The sequence below is a fragment of the Amborella trichopoda genome, chromosome 6, assembly GCF_054954075.1.
Source record: "Amborella trichopoda isolate Santa Cruz 75 chromosome 6, AtrichopodaSantaCruz75HAP2 v2.0, whole genome shotgun sequence".
Classification (NCBI taxonomy): domain Eukaryota; kingdom Viridiplantae; phylum Streptophyta; class Magnoliopsida; order Amborellales; family Amborellaceae; genus Amborella; species Amborella trichopoda.
The window spans coordinates 40,895,399-40,918,291 of NC_142341.1; the positions used below are offsets into that span (position 1 = coordinate 40,895,399).

At 33.4% G+C, this 22,893-nt stretch overlaps 1 protein-coding gene and 1 pseudogene across 1 annotated transcript in view; one reads left to right on the forward strand and one right to left on the reverse strand.

Annotated features, from left to right (window-relative positions):
• The window catches only part of LOC110006337 (putative germin-like protein 2-1), a 49,059-nt gene that overhangs the window by 15,965 nt on the left and 10,201 nt on the right, over positions 1 to 22,893 (forward strand). The window lies entirely within an intron of this gene.
• Positions 17,653 to 18,648, reverse strand: LOC148781768 (putative germin-like protein 2-1; annotated as a pseudogene).

A 22,893-nucleotide genomic window follows, 5' to 3' on the forward strand; every position in this document is an offset into this window, starting at 1 on the left:
TGTCTAGAGGAGGAGACAACGAACCATATTATTATGCAGTGTGTTTTCTCATAGGTCCTCTAGAGATCTCTACTTTGGAGATTTGGCAAACTCATACCGCTCAAGCAATCAATTATGATGATGATGCCTAGGTGGATCAAATTTTGTTTCAAATCCATGAGTATAAAAAATTTCTGGCTCTCTTCCTTTTCCATCACCATCTGGTGTCTGTGGTTTTAACGCTGACCCTAGTTTTAACGCGTAGTTGCAATGTTGTATTTGTTAAATAATCGGACAAACAAACTGATTGATTCAAGTTTTTTAAAAAGGAAAAGTATTTGATAAGTTGGCCACTCACCTTTATTCTTGTGTGGTCTCCCTCAAGTGTAACTCAAAATTTTTAGGGTTTGATAATCTCAACCATGAGGCCTCACGTGATTTAGCCTGCAATTGTGGGCTTGGAGGAATCTCATTATCCATAATTAACTCCAACGTTCATATGGATGCGTTGGATCAATATCCCTGAGATCAAGGAAGACCTTTTCTCAGAGACCCGTTGGAGAAATATATAACCGTTCGTCTTTCTCTCCATATAAAAATAGGAAGTCAGTGACATGAAGACACAGCAAGAAAAAGGTGTACAGTTCTCCTCTCTCTCTTTAAAAGTGAAGGGATCTAAAATCTGAGCTTTGCGATTACCAGCCTTACAACACCCCTTCTCTGATCTCGGGTTTGGTCTCATCCACGCTCTCCATCAATTTTCAATAACACCGGTATCAGAGCGCGGTTGCAATAATGATTTTGGTGCTGTTGTAATTTTCTCAATCTCAATTTTGTGCCTTCTTGTTGCCCCTTGTGCTTTAGCCGTGAGTTCTTTCTTTAATTTTTTTATTTATTTATCTGTTATCATCCTTTTGGAAGGTTAACGACGTAAGGGCCATCATTGAATTTTGCTTTCTCATTGTGTCTATATGCGATCTTCTATTTTAGGAAAGTGCAAACGTTTTCAAAACTGTAAACCTTTATTGGCATTATTGCAGTGAATTTCAGTGCATACCACTAAATGTCATTGTTGTTTTTTTTGTTGATTTTATACTCATCATAGAATATCATGCATTCTGATAAGCACATAAAGTCACTCACTAATCTCATTATTACATAGCTAGAAACAAATGCACTAAGGTAGGGGTCGAACCTACAACTTTTTGCTTAGGAAACAGACGCTCTATCCACTGAGATGAATATCAAGAACATCCAATTAGATATTACATCCATATGTAATAGACAACCAAAACTTCCATCCATATCTAGTTGGTAACAAAATATTGGATCCATATATATTTTTGTTGTCACTCAATAATAGCATATATATATATATATATATATATATATATATATATATATATATATATAAGAGATTGTTTATAATTACATAAAGATATAAAACGAAGGGCAGCAGCCATATTTTTTTTAATCTAAGAAAGTAGCTAATTTTTGGTGGGCCAAGCTTTGCGTATTAGTTGTGTGCAAGTCATTGCAACCCCACCATAAAATCACTCATATATTGCATCTCTGTTACATATTTTATAGTGGACTTTCTGTTATAGAGATACAATCTCTCTGAACATCTCTGAATACATGTTTTGCTATTTTATTGCCTTATATAATTCTAATGTTTCTATTTAAAAAAAAATGGGGGAGAACAAAAAGAGAAAGGAGGGGTTTGAATACATATTTTGCTACCTTATATATTACTGCTATTTCTATTAAAAAAAAAGAAAAAAAGGAGGAGGAAGACAAAATTATTACAGACTTAATTTGCTCATTTTTTTTATTGTTGATATTTGAATGCAATTAATTCACTTACTGCCTTGGTGTGATATAGAAATTAATTTGTCTTCTAATGAATCACATCTTGCTCTTTGCTCTTTTATTATAAGGGCTATTGCTTATGCACCCCAAATAAATAATATAAAGGGGAAATTTTCTATTATCTTTGATAATTGTAGTGTTTACTTGTAGATAGGAGATTGCCTATTTCATATGTTTTTAAGGCACCACTTTATAATTGATATTGTTTATGAAATAATAGCAGGTCTCTCTATACATGTATTGACCACATAATAAATATTTTTTGGTAGTTTGTTTAGCTTCTTTAGAATTTAGAAAATATTAGGTTGTTTACATAAAACTTAACAAATGGCTAGTAGAATTGTAATGGCTGAACATTCTAAAGTTGAAAAATTGAATGGAAACAATTTTGGGATATGGAAGAGGAAGATAAAATATCTCCTCATCCAAAATATAATATTATACGTACTAAGAGATGATCCACTAGTAGTTGGTGATAAACCAACTAAAGAAGAAAGGAAAAAGTTTGAAAAAAATTTAGAAAATGATCTCATAGCAAAAACATCTATGCTAACCTTTAAACAAGATGACCTTATTAAGCTTTTCGAGCATCATGAAACATCTAAGAAAATGCTAAGGGCAATAAAAACAAACTACGACTCAATCTCTGAAATACACCTCCAATTGCTATTAGTGCAATATAACTCATTTAAGATGGATGAAGGTAATAATATAGTGGAACATGTAAACACAATGCTTGTTATGGCTAAGGATTTAGCCATTGCTGAGAATGAAGTCCCCGAGCTCATTCAAGTTTCCACAATCTTAAATACCCTTCCACCTTCATGGAAGATGGTAACAATTGCACTTAGGTTGAATCTCATACATTAAGGGAGCTACCTATGCAACTAACCTTAGAACAAGAATATATGAACAAAGATAAAAGGAGTGAGCTCATGCTTGCTCAATGACATTCCAAAACTAGCTAACCCAAGCCTAAATTTCAAGGGAAGTTTAATAAGATGAACAATATGTTCAAAAAAAGAGGAAATAAGTCCTACAATCAAGAATCTAAACTAAGACGGCCAAAATGCTTTTTATCTGGTCAGCCTAGTCACTTCAAGAACCGTTGCCCATATAATGGAAACCCGTAAAATCCAAAGAATAGCGAAAATTGAAGCAAGAGGTATGAAGTTATTTGTGTGGCTTTTGAGTGCCTGATGGCAGACCATGACATCAATGGATGGTGAGTAGGCTTAGGTGCTAATCGGCATATTGCAACATCAAAATGCCTCTTCGAGGACTTCAAAGAAATAAAAGCTGGGGAAAAACACATCTAAATGGAAAACATACATATTCTAATGTATTGGGTGTAAGAACTTGTAGGTTATATGTAGGGACAATCGACCTTATATTAACTGATGTATATTTTGTTCTTTGTATGAGACAAAATATTGTATCAGTCCCCTTGCTCATTAAAATGAACTTTGAAGTCCGCTTCCAATCATTGAAAGTATCAATTGGGAAGCGTGGACAAATTTATGATTGGGGACACTTGGTTGATGATCACAACTTGTTCATTCTTCATGTAAATGAGAAAGTTGATAATAAAATTTTAACTTATTCTGGTTATATTGATTATGTAATGGTTATTGATATATATACTTGGCATCTTTGGCTTGGCCACATAGGAAAAGGAAAAATAAATATGTTAATAAAGAAATGTCTTATTCCAAATCTAAATAATGTGGAATTTCCAACCTGTCAGTACTGCTTGTCATGAAAAATGACTAGGAAATCATTCAATAAATGGGAGAGAGCTAATGAGTTATTGACTGTGGTCCACTCAGACATTCGTGGGCCCTTCAATGTTAAAACTCATAGAGGGATGTCATACTTCATCACTTTTATTGATGATTTCTTTAGATTTGGATATGTTTATCTAATCCACTATAAGTAAGAAGCTTTAAAAAATTTTAAAATATATAAAAAAGAAGTAGAAAACCAATTGGGTAGGAACATCAAAGTTCTTAGAATTGAAAGGGGAGATGAATACAAATCTGAAGCTTTCAATATTTATTGTCAAGAATACGGTATTAAAGACATACCACTATGACTTATACACCACAACAAAATAGAATTGCTTTAAGGCATAATAGAACACTCTTAGAAATGACTAGATCTATGATGGCTCATTCTAATCTACCCAAGAACTTTTGGGGAGAAACAATAAGCATATCCATGTATATTCTTAATATGGTTCAAACTAAGACAATAGATTCTACCCCTTATGAACTGTTGACAGGTAAAAAACCTAATCTATCCACCTTAAAGAAGTAAGGATCAACTACTCATGTCAGAATTCCATATCAGCATAGAAATAAGTTAAAAAACAAAACTCCAATTTGTAATTTTATAGGATACCTCGAAAGATCAAAGGGATATCGATTTTATCATAAAGATAAGTGAATTATTGAAAGCAGAGATGCTGAGTTCCTAGAAGATTTTATTGAAAAAAACTTATATATAGTGGATAATGATAATCCACTTAATATCATATATGATTTAGAACCACTACCTACAATAGACATGGATAGCCCTGATCAACATGATGATGTTGAAGTACTTACACACCCAATGTTAAGTGATCAAAAGAGGTCTAAAGCTCTTCCATCAAAACTTGATGATTTTTATGTCTATATGAATGAGGAGATAGATAACTTTATTGACTTAGATGAAATCCATGACCCTTTTGACTTCAATGATGCTATGAAGTTACAAGAATCTCAATAATGACATAATATCATGAGAGAATAATTGGATTCTATTGAAAAAAATAAGGTTTGGGATCTATATGATTTGCCATCAGATAAGGAACCTATAGGTTCTAAATGGGTACTTAAAAAGAAGTTAAAATATGATGGATCAATTGATAAATTTAAAGCAAGGTTAGTAGGAAAAGGTTTTACCAAAAGAGAGGGAGTCGACTATGTTGACACTTATTCTCCAGTTTCAACATTTATTGTCATTAGAATAATTTTAGCAATCGTTGCATATTATGATCTAAAACTTTACCAAATGGATGTAAAGACTACATTCTTGAATGAGGAACTAAAGGAAACCATCTACATGAAATAACTTGAGGGCTTCATAATTAAAGGCCAAGAAAGTAAAGTATATAAATTAAATAAGGCTTTGTATGGTTTCAAACAATCCTCAAGATAATGGTACATAACATTTCATGACACCATCCAACAGATGGGATATGAAGTAACTAGATTTGACCAATGTGTATATGTCTTGAAGAGTGTGGGTAATATCACAATACTCTCATTATATGTAGATGATATCCTAATAGCTGAAAATGACTTAGAAATGAGTGATAAGACTAAGTCATGGTTTTCTTCTCGGTTTGAGATGAAAGATATGGGAGAAGCATATTGTATCCTAGGTATAAAAATAACTAGAAACAGAAAATACAAAATGTTGTGCTTGAGCCAAGAGAGATATCTTGACTCTGTTTTCAAAAGATTTCAAACAGAAAATTGTAAACCATTGTCTACACCTGTTGAAAAGGATTAAAGTTGTCTAAAAAAGATTTTCCAGTAGAAGGACAAGAAAAGTTTAACATTCCCTATGTATAAGTTATTGGTAGCATGGTACATGGAGTAAGATGTACAAGACTAGATTTGAGTTATGCCATAGGACTTGTCAATAGATATAAAAGTAATCCAAGTATAACTCATTGGAAAGCAGTAAAAATGATTCTAAGGTACATTAAATATAAGCTTGAAGTTATAGGATATTCAGATGTAGATTTTGCTGGGGATATGGATGATAGTAAGTCCACCTCAGAGCATGTTTTCCTCTTTGGAGAGGCATCTATTTCTTGGTCTAGCAAGAAACAAACATATGTAGCTAGGTACACACAGGAAATAGAATACATTGCATGTAGCACTACTTGTACTTTCGTTGTCTGGATAAACCATTTCATAGACGACTTAAAGCTGTAAATAATTGACGGACCAATCCAAATGTTTTGTAATAATCAAACGACAATTAAATTAATTCAAAGTGGAGCTAATAGCTCAAAAGGAAGATATATAGATGTCCAATATACATTTCAAGGTGTAGTTGAGAAAGGCGAAGTAACTGTTAATTACTTGCCCTCATCAGATATGATCGTTGATCCATTAACAAAGGGTCTAAGTGTTGAACTACTGTCTAAACACACTAGCTTAATGGGACTTAAAAATGTTTAAGTCAATCAGTTTTTATGAGTGTCAAGTCCGCATTAGCGTGAAAATCCTCATGGCGGACATTTGTTATGAGATACATATTCGCGAAAGTGTGAGAAAAACCTCACGACAAGTTATTTTTTAAAAGGTCATACTCAAAAATGAGTGTATGCATGTGACTTACTTTGTTCGGCCGTCATAGCCAAGTGGGAGATGTTGACATGTATGGTTATGAGGCCTCACGTGATTTAGCCTATAATTGTGGGCTTGAAGGAATCTCATTATCCATAATTATCTCCAACGTTCATATGGCCCAACATTCATGTGGATAAATTGGATCAATATCCCTGAGATCAGGGAAGACCTTTTCTCAGATACCTATTGGAGAATATATAATTATTAGCCCTTCTTCTTCCTATAAAAATGGGAAGCCAGAGAAAGGAAGACATAGCAAGAAAACGGTATATAGCTCTCCTCTCTCTCTCTCTCTAAAAGTGAAGGGATCTAAAATCTGGGCTTTACGATCACCAGCCTCACAGCACCCCTTCTCTGATCTCAGGTTCGGTCACATCCATGCTCTCCATCAATTTTTAATAACAGTCCAGCTGTACAAAATGGATTAAAAAAAAGAAAAGAAAAATTAACCATATGGAAAAATCTAAAAAAATTGAGGTATGGAATTCCCAGCAAAGTGACCATTATGTTGACTTATTTTAAGACATTATCGAAAATATGTGAATATTAAGAGGGTGATTGCTGTCTACGTGATCTCTGAGTGAAATTCACATGGGCCTTTGAACACTGGTCCAACATGCAAGACTTGTTAGGCATGTGTTATTGTTAGGCCAACGCCGCTTTTAAAGCGTAGTTACAATGTTGTATGTGTTAGATAATCGGACAAACAAACCGGCTGATTCAGGTTTTTAGAAAAGAAAAGTATTTGGTAAGTTGGCCCACTCACTTTTATTCTTGTGTGGTCTCCCTCTAGTGTAACTCAAAATTTTTAGGGTTTCATAATCTCAACCATAACAATGATCTAAGTTCGAAATTTTCTTTTTTGAAAATAAAAATATTATTTTTTGATTTCCTTTTTCTGCCGTTCATTTTAATTTTCAATGGATGTAATATTTTTTGACGTCCATCTTAGATTTCAATATTTGATAGACAAGGGACCGCATAGTGTAATGTAAGTTCGCAGACTCCCTAAAACTGTATTGTTTTAATAATGGGTGTGGTTTGTATAAGGTCAAGGCCCCAAACAATAAAAGTAAGGTGCACCTTCAAACATTGACGAAAGATGTTATTTTAGTACTATAAATCTTTGTGATGTCATTAAAATTAATTTTCATCTTTAATTATAAAATTTAAAATCTTTGAAAATGGTGCAAATCATGCATATCTATGAATGCTTGAAAATGTTGAAATTGACGGTCCAAAAAATACATTATTAGATGCACTATTTCCAATATTTGAAATCCATTTTTTCTCATATCCATATATCTTAAGGTCCAGATGATCGATTAGGGCATTGAAACAACCTCTTCTAATGAAACTTTAAAGTGCGCCTTAATTTAATTGTTTAGGGTCTCAACCTTATATAAGCTTTTTCCTATAAGAATTGGTTTAAAATGAAATAAATTTACTCATTTTCTCTTACTAAAAAGAGGTCATTAAAATATAGGGTAATTATTGCAAATATATCTATATTTTAGCTTAATTGGAAAAAAAACTTCCAACTTTCAAAAACCTCGTCTACATCCTTTTTCTTCATTTTCGGGTTTTTTTTAATGAAAATGACCTTCACGGTAGTCATTTTATCGTATTTAGTATTAAGTTTTACGGTAATTAAAATACCCTATTAACTTAAAGTAGTATTACGGTACTTAATATACCGTAATAGAAACTAATTTTCTTTACGGCACTCTTTCTACCGTAATGTTTAACTCATTTTATACGGCACTTTTAATCCACATACCCCTCTTTCTCTCAACTTTCTCTCTATCTCTCTCAATCCCCTAACAAACCATCTCTATCTTTTTCAACTCTCCCGCCTATCCTTTTCTCTATTTCATCTCCATTCACCCCTAAAATTTCTATATTTCATCTCCATCCACCCCTAAACTTTCTCTCTCTCTCTCCACACCACTTTTCTCTCCTCATTCCACTTTTCTCTCCTTCTTTCACTCTCAAATCTCTCTCACTCACACACATAAAACCCCTCTCTCTCCCAAGTTTTATCTCTCTGTCCTCTCCCTCATTGGTCGAGAACGAAGTCATACAGGGTGACTAATTACGGTAGAAAGAGTGCTGTAAAAAAATGTTATTTATTACGGTACTTAAAGTACCGTAATACTACTTCAAGTTATTACGATAGTTTAATTATCGTAATAGTACTTCAAGTTATTACATGACTTTAATTACTGCAAAACTTGATATAAATTATGGTAAAACGACTACCGTGAGTGTCATTTCCGTCAAGAAAAACCCGCAAATGAAGAAAAATGGTGTAGACGAGTTTTTGAAAGTTGGGGTTTTTTTTTCCAATTAAGCTAAAATATAGGTATATCTGCGGTAATTACCCTAAAATATAATTCATATTTCCACCAAAAAAAAAAAGGCCAACACCCTTCTTTGTACCAAAATCCTAAATAGATCTAGCAAGAAATATACAAGATATATCATCATTTTAAATAATTCAAGGGTTTTTTGAAACAAAAAAGCAAAGAAATTTGAATTATCAAAAAAAAGTGTTTCAAATAGTCCAACAAAAAAAATGTCTCACACTCTCAATGCAAAAATCCCAAATAGGTGTAGCGTAATATATACGAGATATATTATTATTTTAGAAAAACAAAAGATAAAAATTGAACCAAATTTTTGGATAATATGCCATAAAAAACAAAAAGAGAAAAAAACTGGTTGAAATAGATCTACTTAAAAATTCTCTACCACGCTCTATGCCAAAAATCCCCAAAAATCTACTATATTATATAGAAAATAAAGAATTCTTTTTAAAAATAAATCCCAAGGTCTTTCCAAAAAAAACAAAAACCAGAGCAAAAAAATTAAAAATGTGCCAAAAAAAAAAAAAATTTGTTTGAAATTCATCCACTAAAAAATTCCTAGCCCTTTTTATACAAGAAATTACAAATCAATCAATCTATAAAGGTTATTGAAGGTGAAGCCTCAAAAATCCAATAGCAAATAGTGTTTCGAAGTTGGTTAACCTTTTAATTGATCATCTCAACCTCGAGATCTATGGATATAAGGGAAAATAAAAAAATGAATTTCAAGTCCTAAAAATATTTCATCTTGAAACAAATTATTTGGACCTTCTATTATCATGATTTTCATATGTTTATAGAACCACTGCATGCGCACCATTTTAGAATTTTAGATTTCATAATTAGGGTTGAACATAAATTTTCAACTGGTCGTAAGATTTTTTACACATAAAGTACTTCTTTAGGCAAAATTTAGAGGTGTGCCTAACTTGTACAGTATAAGGTGGGCATCTTATACAAACCTCACCCTATATAATCTAGAATTGTTTAAAAACTTCAAAGGGTTTTTATTTTATAATTTTCTAAAAAAAAAAGAGAAAAAAGACCATAGATATTTGAAATATGCAAAAATCAAAAAAACAAAAGTATTTGAAATAGAGAAATTTTTTTCATGGATTGAAGCTAAGATCTTCTTGAGACATCCTCAAACAAATTATGGATTAAAATAGAGAAATATATAAAGGGTGTGGTTTCTTTAAGTTTGCAATCTTCAACAATCCAATTAAGGCGCACCTCCAAGCTGTATTATAACATGTAATTTTGGTATAAAAAATTCTTAAGATATCTAGAAATATATTTTCATTTCCAATTATAAAATTTTAAACTCCAACAATGCTTAAAATCAAGTAAGATCTATAAGCATATGAAAATCTTGAAAATAGACGGTCTAGATAATGTTACAAGATACAATACTTTTAGGAAAAAAAAATCTTTTTGTCTGTTTATATTCATACATCTCAATGTTGAGATGAAAACAACATTTTCCGACATAAACTCCTACATTACAAGCGTCTTTTAATAGTTATTCTATACTAAAGCCTCTCTAGATAAGGTTCTAAGCCCATTGAATTCTCCCTACATAGGGTCCTAGTCTAGTAGATCGCATCATTTGTCTGACCTTATCTTTAATTCAATTTCGTGCTTGTACAATTCTCATGCTTTTCACAAATTTCAATCTATAATTTCATGTATTTCAAATGACTTTGTTTGTTAAATTTGTATATAAACTTTTATCCTATTTTTTAATTTGGTCATGAAATGTGCTCAAAACCAAAACATATTTCTTGTTGTATAGGTTACATGCTCTCAATGGGTGATGTCACTCCTCACGTGGATCATGTTATAGCCCTCCTAATGACAAAAAATATTCTTATTAAAAAATTGTTCTATGTACAAAACAAAAGTATATAAGTATTCAAAATTTGTTAAGTATAATAATAGAATGCTCGATAGTATATATAAATGAGATCCCCTTTTATTATATTGGCACATGTCTTTTATCGTTCCATTTTTACCCCTGTTATTTCTCTCATCTTTATCCCTTTCCAACTTTCTCTCACTCACAAGTTTCCATATTTATCTTATTTGCATTCTCTCTCTCTGCCCTACATGCATGCCCCCCTCCACTATAATTTACACATTCTACACGAGGTCTCCTCCACCGATGGTACACGGGATCCAGGTCTTTCTTGAATCTCAAAAAATGAGAAGTTAATCCAAACCCTTGGGAGCATGCACACACTAGATGGGACGTGCCCCATTTTTTCTCTTTATAAAACTATGCGAGGAAGAGAAGAGTAGAGAGAGAGGGTGGTGTGTGACCTAGAGAGAGAAAGCGCAAGCCTTAGGTGATATGAGATGAGCCCAGTATAACCCTATCTTCAGTTTCCTCAACCCAATATCAAATAGTGTTTCGAAGTAGGTTAACCTTTTAATTGATCATCTCGATCTCGAGATCTATGGATATAAAGCAAAAAAAAAAAAATTTCAAGTTCTAAAAATATTGCATTTTGAAACAAATTATTTGGACCTTCTATTATCATGATTTTCATATATTTATAAAACTACCTGATGCGCGCTATTTTAGATTTCATAATTATGGTTGAACAGAAATTTTCAATTGATCGTAAGATTTTTTACCCAGAAAGTACTTCTTAAGGAAAAATTTAGAGGTGTGCCTAACTTGTACAGTATAAGGTAGGCTTCTTATACAAACTTCACCCTATATGACATAGAATTGTTTAAAAACTTCATAGGGTTTTTATTTTATAATTTCTATTAAAAAAAAAAAGAGAAAAAAGACCATAGAAATTTGAAATATGCAAAACCCAAAAAACAAAAAACTTCATAGGGTTTTTATTTTATAATTTTTTTAAAAAAAAAAAAGAGAAAAAAGACCATAGAAATTTGAAATATGCAAAACCCAAAAAACAAAAGTATTTGAAATAGAGAAATTTTTTTCATGGATTGAAGCTAAGATCTTCTTGAGACAAAACCTCAAACAAATTATGGATTAAAATAGAGAAAGCTATAAAGGGTGTGGTTTCTATAAGTTTGCACTCTTAAACAATCCATAGAAGTTTGCACTCTTAAACAATCCAATTAACGTGCACCTCCAAATTGTATTATAACATGTAATTTTGGTATAAAATATGCTTAGGATATCTTGAAATATATTTTCATATCTAATTATAAAATTTTAAACTCCAAAAATGCTTAAAATCAACTAGATCCATAGCATATGAAAATCGTGAAAATAGACGGTCTAGATAATGAGTTACAAGTTGCACTACTTTTAGGACTCAAAATCTTTTTGTCTGTTCATATTCATACATCTCAATGTTGACATGATCAATTAGAGTGTTTTTCAACATTAAAAAACCATTTTCCGAAAACATTTTGAGGCCCATCTTTAATTCTATGTCTATAAATCCTAGCACCCCGTGCCCCGCCCACAACATAAACTCTTGCATTGCAGGCATCTCTTGGTAGTTATTCTATACTAAAGCCTCTCTAGACAAGGTTCTAAGCCCGTTGAATTCTCTCTACATAAGGTCCTAGTCTAGTCGACCTCATCATTTGTCTGTCCTAATCTTTAATTAAATTTCGTGCTTGTACAATTCTCATGCTTTTCACAAATTGCGATCTATAATTTCATGTATTTCAGATGACTTTGTTTGTTAAATTTATATAAAAACTTTTATCCTATTTTTGAATTTGGTCTTGAAATGAGTTCAAAACAAATATATATTTCTTGTTGTATAGGTTACATGCTCTCAATAGGAGATGTCATACCTCATGTGGATCATGTCATACCCCTCTTAATGAAAAAAAATACCCTTATTAAAAAAATGTTCTATGTATAAAATAAAGGTATATAAGTATCCAAAAGTTGTTAAATATAATAATAGAATGCTCGATAGTGTAAGCACCCTAACATAGGCCTTATATATAGACGAGATTCCCTTTTATTATATTGGCACATGTCCTTTATAGTTCCATTTTTTCCCCTATTATTTCTCTCATCTTTATGTCTTCTAAATTTCTCTCTCTCACAAGTTTCCATATTTATCTTATCTGCATTCTCTCTCTCTTCCCTACATGCATGCTCCCCTCTACTATACTTTGCACACCCCACACAGGGTCTCCTCCACCAATAGTACACGAGATCCAGGTCTTTCTTGAATCTCAACAAATGAGAAGTTAATTCAAGCCCTTGAGACCATGCATACACTAAATGGGACGTGCCCCTTTTTTTCTCTTTATAAAACTGTGAGGAGAGAGAGGGTGGTGTGTGACCTATGAGAGAGAGTGCTCAAGCCTTAGGTGATGTGAGATGAGCCTAGTAAATCTTTATCTTCAGTTTCCTCAACCCAATTCCCTTTTCAAAAATCATTAAAATAAATTTAATTATTTCAAATTAATTTGATAGGAACCTGATCCAAGTTTGTTAAGGAAAATGAGAAAACATTGACGCACTATATCTCTACTAGTGATTATGTCCCACATTTAGTTTCTCAAACTGACCTAGTTCTCATGACCCACAATCTATCACAGGTGTTCATGAATGGACTTCCAAAGTCAGCAATAGGTGATGAGTATGTAATTCTAGTATGTAGACTTCCAGTTCCATCTAGGGGTAAGCTTAGGTTATACAACAGACATGTGCACATTCATCACAAATTATGCATGAGGGCTATCTCTCACACATGTATATGCAACACCCTCAATGGTTTCTACTGCATCACTCTCTCTCTTGATGATGAGCAAATCCCGCCCACTCTTCATTTGTCTCTAAAAAGGGGGAATATCCACACCCTTCTTTGTAGGGGGTAGAGATTTAGAGATTGGGGGATCTTCGAAGGCTCTTAGAAGTAACAATAGGTTTCAAAAAGAAATTCTCTAGAAATAAATGGAGAAATTTGACTTAAAGTCCATTTGAATTTTTATTATTTAAGAAATTTCCTCAAAAAGTTTGATTTTATTTTCATACCCATTTGTTTCAATTTCCTTTTTATTTATTTTTCAAATTACCCCTACTTTGGACCGTCATACCTCAAACTTTGAAGGTTCGAAGTTTAAACTTTTTTTGCTCATAAATGTAGTTTGGAAATTAAAATTTTGAAGTTGTTCCAAAGAAAAAATTTGGACCTTCATGCTCTAAAGTTGGTTTTTGCTCACATAAATCAATATCAAACCTTGAAGATCCAATGTTGATTAGAGAGGGATTTACGTGAACAAAAACCAACTTTGGACTTTTGATCTTTGAAACAATTTTACACTTTAAAACTCCGAAGAAAGTTTACAAGCAAAAAAAAAAAAAGAACGATGAAATAAACTTTAGACGTTCAAGATAGAAATTAAGAGTAATAGTAAAATGATTTGAGCAAATCGGTATAAATGTAAAATCTAACTTTTCAAACAATTTCTTAAATATAGATTATTTAAAAAGAAATTAACATAAAATTCTCAAATACATATACAAGGACCCAATAGATCCCAATTCCAAAGCAAACGTCATTCCTGGGGAACTAGGGAAACCCAGGCGAAAACTCCCTCCCAAAGATTTCCCAAACTACGACACTATTAAACCCTAAATCGAACGTCATCCCTGCCCTCTTTAATACAATCCTTGCCACGACCATGATAGACAACTACATATATATAGTATAGATTAATTGGTGTGATATACTTTATTCCATAGTCCAATATTATTGTACTGTAGTCCACACCCCACAGGAAATCATAACAAAAATATTACCAAGATACAAATGAAATCTCCATAACATGGTAATGAGGGCCGGCCCCTTGACCTTGATACTAGTTATTATCCATGAGAAGCTGGCCTGTAGTTTATCAACCAATTGTTTATCAATTTGGAAGGCCTTTGCAAGAACCGCATCAGAGAAAGGTGGGTTGGCTCCAAACACAATGTTAGCTATGGTTATCACCCCTGGATTTGGCTGCTCAAACCCGCAATGGCCACAGAATTGCCATACCCCACATTTTGCTGGAAGTGAATGAGGCCCTCAAGAAACACAAACACATCTTTTTTGTTCAGTATCTTGCTAATCAAACGGTTTTTGGGAGTCCTGGTGATCTCGGTGCCACGTGGGTGTGGGTGGGGAGGGTGATCTGAATCAGTCATGAGCCAGTATTTTGAAATTGATGGAGTGATACTTGTTGAATTAGCTTCTACTAATTTGACCAAGCTAACATAATTTTACTATAAAGAAGGATTTTTCTAACCTAATCTTCTTTAGAAATATAAAATGTCCTCAAATTAATGACAATATCAATGTAATAAGTCGTGCCTCATTTTACCTGCCGCATGAACCAAGTCTCCATATAATAAATACTAAGGAATGTACAAAATAAATTATCTAACTGATTCGGGAGCATGCTGAGGTCGGTCCAAGGTTGACCGATACTCAACCGACCTGGTTAGAATGGCTCCAAATCCAAAAAAATTAGATACTAAATGATATAATTACGTAAAAATTGACAAGGTACACATCCAAACCTTGTCACAAGAGGTAATCTTGACTCGTATAATAGCCTAAAAATCTACTTTGATCCCGGATTATAAAATTTAAATATTCAAATTGTATTTTTATTAGGTTTGCCTATTTTTCAATAGTAGATGCTCAAAATTAGAAGTGAATATGATTTGAAAAAAATTAAAATTAAAATACAAAATACAAACATGACTATTGGATCGACTCATATTCAATCTGGGCTATTGGACGTTTATTGTATCTATCAGCAAGCGGGCTGACGTCATACTCTCCCATATATAAATATATGTTGTCACTCTTGTGTTTATTCGTGGGCTGTTTTTCTTTTTTGGTGGGGGTTTAAGGGGGTGGTGTTTTTTTCGTTATTTTTTTTGTGAATGTCTGTAGGAAAAAAATAAAAATAAAAGGAAACAAGCTTTACAACATGGTTTTCAAAGAAAAAGAAAATGGGGTAGTGTTAGATCAATTGCTAGATGTGCCCAAAGCAAATTTTTAGTTTTATATACGTTCATATATTTTTTTGAGAAAATTACGTAAAAATCCATTATACTTTGCGTTATTATAAATATACCAAATCGTTTCTGTTATTACAGATCTGTCCGTTTTTTAAATTTTATAGCTCCATTTTTTAAAAAATGCCACTTTATCCTTTTCGGATATTGAACATCCGAATTTGTGCATTTTTCGGATGTTCAACATCCGAAAATAGTCGCAACTGAAAACGTGCAATTTTCTATTTTCAAATGTTCAAAATCCGAATTTATTTGATTTTCAAATGTTGAACATCTGAAAATAGCCCGATAGCTAAAACTTTCATATTTTCATATGTTGAATTTGGTTGTTCAACAACCGAAAACTTTTGCGCTAAGTTTTTCCGCTTCATGGCGGAAAGTTTTTTTTTTTTCTTTTTATAAAATTGGGGAAACGGTATCTTTGGTGCATCATACCTCCTTTATTGTCCCCTAATACAATAACCCATAAAGTTGTAGAGATTGATTCACTATTTGGACGTGATTAGTACCGTTCTTACTCTTGCCTAATATTGTTGATTAATTTATGTTTATTTTCAGTTATTTTATACAATATTATATCTTGTTATTAATATTTGTTGTGTATTGCTGATTAATAAATAAAATTTTTTTAATATTGATGAAGTTGTTTGTTTTATATATTTATTTATTATTTGTATTATGTTGATACATTGTATTCCTTGTTTTGGCTAAATATTGTTCAAGTTGTTTATTTGTATTCAAATTTGTTGTTTATTTTATGTTTATTTGAGTATTTGTCGTTTTCTTTTGTTTATTGTTTACTAGTCACATTTTTAGTAGTACACTATTTCAATCTATTATGTAATAGTCATATTTTATGAACCCTAAAGTAGTTAGAAATATCCCAATTTTTAGTATTCCTTATTGTATTGATTTTTTGTAGCACAAATTTTTCTATTTATTTAATACAGTAGCACTGATGATGGCTACCGAGGGAGTGAAACTGGTATTCTGATATGGGGGGCATTTGAGGCGAATGTTGATGACAGACGTGTTATTTATAAAGGGGAAAAAATTAAAGGTCACCAAGTATAATGGCAATAGTCCCTTAGAGGAACTAAAAAGTCATTTTGGTAATTTAACCAAGTGCGATCTAAAAAAATTAGCTATATATGTACCACAACACAAGTCTATCTAGTGGACTTGATTTAATTGATGTAAGTGATGATATAGATGTATCTTTATGTTGGAGACCACAAAATTCCAAGTTCTCAAACCCCCAAATTTTAATGGGAGCCACAAATTAATTCAATCTATAACTAATTCACAAGAAATAACTAGTATGCTTGAGTATAAACCCTAACCAAAAATCAGGTGGCAATCTAAATATCAAAAATTGACCCACATACCTTCACTCTGTGAAATGGCTTCAAAATCCAAGAAACGTTGTCTGTCAAAGACGTACACCGTTGAAAATCAAAATCTATGAACTATCTACTATTCTTTACCATTGAGAGATCAAATAGGCGCACAAAAGCACTCACACAGCAAGCACACTGTACTAATGACCAAAAACGCAGAAAATAGAGAAGACGAAGTTTAAAAAAACGCAGAAAACAGAGAAGACGAAGTTTAAATTTACTGCCGCGCTATTTTCGGATGTTCAACATCCGAAAATCTCATAAATTCAGATGTTAAACATCCGAAAATAGGAAAATGCACATTTTCAGTTGCGGCTATTTTCGGATGTTGAACATCTGAAAAAGGGTAAAGTGGACTGTTTTAAAAAATAGCGTCATAAAAATTAAAAAACGGGCACATCTGTAATAACATAAACTATTTGGTATATCCATAATAACGCAAAGTATAGCGGACTTTTACATAATTTTCTCTAATTTTTATTATTCGAAAAGCATATGTAGCACAGAGTATTTGGTGTAATAGAAACGTGTCTCCAAAGTGATATACTTTATTCCATAGACCAATTTTATTAAAATATTGTGGTCCACACTGGACAGGAACTCAAAATGTTAAAAGAAGATACAAATCAAAGGTACCCAATATTCATTACATTCATCCCCATGGGCAATATCTATCATATAGTAATAAGGGCCCCTAGACCTTAATATTTAGTTATTATCCATCCAGAAGCTGGCCTGGAGTTTATCAACCTGTTGTTTACAATTTGGAAGGTCTTTGCAAGAACATCATCGGAGATAGGTGGATTGGCTCCAAACACAGCGTTAGCTATGGTTATCACCCCTGGATTTTGGCTGCTCAAACCTGCAATGGCCACAGAATTTCCATAGCCCACATTTTGCTGGAAGTGAATGAGGCCCTCAGGAAACACAAACACATCTCCCTTTTTCAGTGTCTTGCAAATCAAATGGTTTTCAGGATTGCTGGTCACGAAGCCGACATATAAGGTCCCTTCTACGACCGTGAGGATCTCGGTACCACGTGGGTGTGTGTGGGGACGGTTTTGGCCACCAGGAGCGAAGTCTATATGCGCCAAGGAGATACCCAAAGTGTTGAGCCCAAGAATTTGCATTACATAAACTTGGGTGCCCTTCGAACCCAAAGGATTGCTCGTGTTGCCGGGCTTGTCGAGTCCGTCATAGAAGAAGTCATTTGCTGTCACCAACATCGGGTCTTTGCAAACTTTTCCATTCACAAACACTGCATGGGAGACCATAGAGAGAAATGTGATTAGCATGTTTCAATGGAAAAAGTCTAGGCTTCAAGCCTTAGCTGAACACGAATCTTTTCTCCTTCTATGTAAAAATAAAGTAGAATATAAGAGATTGTGGTTGTTGTTGTGGTATTTGTATTTGATGAGAGGAGTACCTTTGCTGAAGTTGTCTGCGACACGGAAATCCTGCAAGGGACTAGGATCAGACGCATACCCATGTGAAACTATCATAGAAAGGATAGTAAAAACAATTATGAGCTTCATTTTCGTATTAATCTAAGAATTAAGCTAATTGAATAGCATGAGGCAACCTCCTAACTCTTAGTTCTTAGTGCATAGAGCTGCAAGGATAGCAGGCATTATATAGAGCCATTTTAGTAGGTTGCATAAGTGAAGTGGGTGATAGTTTTGCATGAATAAGTCAGTGGATACTTAAAAATCTCTCATGGACCCTCTGCCACAAAGCAATTCGACTCTAACCTACTCCTTGTAGAAAGATATATCTGACGTCCTCAGACTGAATTCAGAATTCAAACCCTAACTAGGACTTAGAGTCTAAACACCCGGAGGTTATGTACATTACTTTCTTGGGCTGGTGGATGCTCTTGCTAGGTGTAAGATGAAAGCTTGTGCCTAGTCACACTTTGTACCTATTTCTCCATCACTTTTTACCACTTCATATGCATCATTTATCCTTCACTACGCGTTTGCGTTTGAAGGAACCTTATCTAGGAGTCAGCACAACCACGATCGGACCTCGCCCGGGTGCCTATAGGGCCAGCATGACCACGGTCTTGTCCGGATCGCGCCAAGCATAATTTACTCAAAAAGAAAAGAAGAGAAAAGATAGCTGGGTCCACCCGCCCCTCAAGCCACATTATGTAGTACAAGTCCTAGTTTCGAGGGCCGCGTTGACGGGCCTGGCTGGGCTGCCATGCCATTGTCAGTTCTACCTATCTCATAGCGCTCTCTCTTATATGAAAACTTGTGTTGCACATTGCTTTTCTCTCATATTTGAAGGCTTGGGTTGTACATGGGCTCTCTCTCTCCCATTTTAATGGTGGCTACGTTCCTTACTCTCATGTTTTCTTCGATTTCAAACATATTTCTTTTTACAACTTTGTATGCTTGTTTTATGCATTTGATTTGGTTGCAGTTTTTAACTTTAACTTTAAATAAAAAATAAAAAAAATAAAAAAATAAAAAATCATTATCTGTGTGGCATAGTATCTTATTGTCAAAACTTGCATCAAATTACGTCTTCAAATATACCTTAATGCAGTGTTGATCTAATTAACTAAAAAAGGATGTAAATAATTGTAAATAATTGCAACAAATTACGCCTACAAATATACCTTCACATTATAAGGTTGTAAATAATTGCAACAAATTACGTGACCTTCACAAATATACCTTCACATCTTATTGATTGCAACAAATTACGTCTACAAAAATACCTTCACAACATAAGGTTGGAAATAATTGTGACCTCCTTATACTAAATATAAATGGTCTCATTGTATATAATCCTTTGTATTGTTGATCTTATTAATTTAAACTTATCCCACTTTTAAAGCTTGGAATGCATCACCGATATAAAAAATAAAGATCATCCCCTTATTGACCATATTAATTTATCCAAAATATTCCCTACTCTTATAGGACTATACAATTCCTATACTATCTTAGGCAAAATTTGTATAGGAATATATTTTAGATCTCAAATTTTGGGGACGTGATCTTCAATACCCAGCAACCAACTTCAAAGATAATTAAAAAAAAAAAACTACCCTTTCCTCAGTACCTAAAAGAAACGGTATCTAAAGATTAAACATCATTGAATTATAAATAGATAGTAACCGAATTATAATTGGAGGATCCCGAAATTTCAAACAAAAAAAATTTATTTTCCCAAATGTTTTACTTGGAAGAGTAAATATATAATATGCTCCAGAAGGAGCATAGCATACGCACTCTTGGGGATATATCATCCCTGGACGAAAGAAAAGATTGGAAGATGATACTCAAACTAAACAAATCTATCATCTTCTACATTGATTTAAAGTCTCTCAACAAGGGGCACAAGAGATTTTATCATTGATCATTGAAGTTTTAATTCTTGGCTTGCCCGATTACTGAGACAGTCAGACCCGACAGTTCGTCGGGACAGCTAATACACGAAGGATTAGAAAAAAAACAAAAACAAAAAAAACAAAGCCATGGAAAAATCAAAAATTTTGAGGTACTTGGAATTGCTAGCAAAGTGACCATTATATTAAGTTATTTTTATGATATTATTGAAAATATGTGAATATTAAGAGTGTGATTGTTGTCTAAGTGCTATCTAAGGGTCTTAGTAAAATTCACATGGGCTTATGTGTTGTGCTCTGATACCACTTGTTGTGCACGGAAACTCTAAACCCGATGGGTTAATATTTGGGCAAATAAGGTACGTGAAATAAACAATGATACATTCATATACAAGAACACAAAGATCTACGTCGTTCACCCAAGAGAGCTACATCCACGGGCACGGTAAACAAAAATCCATTATACTAATAAAAGTTACATCAAAGATTTTGGATCAAACCTCGACAAAAATCCCAATTCCAGAAAACCCTTTTAAGTAACTCTCCATTCCTTCTCTTTACTTCTGGCAACCATTACCGACAACACCAGATAAAGATACGAAAGCAACAAGAGGGGATCAACCCAAAATCTCCATAGGAACCGCTTCTCTACAAGAAACCAACAAGTCTCTCAATCTTCGGGAGTCTAAAAGAAGCAACATCACAATGTTTCTATCCAAATGAAGTTTTCTTCTCTCTAAGAGAAAATTGCATCTTATGCACAAGAGGTTCTAGCCCCCTTTCTCTCCAGAGGAACCCTCTCTCTCTCCAAAGGAATTACCATTCCCATATGATGAACCAAATCGGGCACACAAATTCTCTGCACTTTCCTCCCATATATATAAGATGAGCAGTCCATACTACATAGGAAATTTCCTATTGATGTTACATATATCTCAAAAGACTAAGAGTTAAATCAAAGAGTCCTAATCTTATTGGATTTGTATTTCCTTTAGAAAACTTATCAATATAAATTTCAATCCCACAAAATAAGTGAATATCTCAATCCCATAAAATATGGGATTATCTCAATACCATAAAATATGAGATTATCAATATAAATCTCAAACCCATAAGATATGGGAATATCTCAATCCCACATAATACGGATCAATCTTAATCAATCTCACAAAATATGTGATTTTGTTATGTGTGTGATTTTGGATAGCACTAAATCCAACAAACTCCACCTTGATATCAAAATCACCTATGATCATGCTAACATTCATTGGATAGCTATAGATTCTTCATCTTTTGCCAAATAAATTCTTTCATCATTCTTGCTGAAAAATAGTATTTCCATCAAATTTCTCCACCTCGAACTTTGCATTCGAAACCTTTACTGTCATACTGACAACCCATACTCTGATACCACTTGTTATGCGAAGAAGCTCTAAACCCGATGGGCTAATATTTGGGCAAATAAAGTACGATAAATAAACAATGAAACACTTATACACAAGAACACAAAGATTTATGTGGTTCACCCAAGAGGGCTAACATCCACGGGCACGGCAAACAAAAATCTACAATACTAATGAAAGTTACATCAAAGATTTTGACACAAACCTCGACAAAAATCCCAAGTCAAGAAAACCCTTTTAAAAACCTCTTCATTCCTTCACTATACTTCTGGCAACCATTACCTAAAACACCAGATATAGACGTGAGCGAGCAACAAGAAACTGACTTTCTCTCTTACTAAAAGAGGACAACCCAAAATCTCTATGGAAACCGCTTCTCTACAAGAAACCATCAAGTCTCTCAATCTTCGGGGGTCTAAAAGATGCACCATCGCAATGTTTCTGTCCAAATGAAGCTTTCTTCTCTCTAAGAGGAAATTACATCTTATGCACTTGAGGCTCTTGCTCCCTCTCTCTCCATAGGAACCATCATTCCCATATAGTGACCCAAATAGAGCACACAAATTCTCTACACTTTCATCCTATATATATAAGATTAGGAGTCCATACTTAATAGGAAACTTCTTATTGACGTTACATGTATGTCAAAATACTAAGAGATAAATCCAAGAGTCCTAATCTTTTTGGATTTCTATTTCTTTTAGGAAACTTATCAATATAAATTTCAATCCCACAAAATATGAGAATATCTCTGTCCCATAAAATATGGGACTATCAATATAAATCTCAATCCCTGAACATCTCAGTCCCACAAAACATGGGAATATCTCAATCCCACATAATATGGATCAATCTTAATCGATCCCACAAAATATGGGATTTCCTTATGTGGGTGATTTTGGATAGCATTAAATCCAACACTACGAACACCGGTCTAAAATTCAAGATGCATTGGGCATGTGTTAGTGTTAGACACTCAAAAAGAGAGAACGGCTGACCCGAGTTTTAAAGCGCAGTTACAATGCTATATGTGTTAAAAAGTCGAACGAAGCAATCAGGTGATTCGG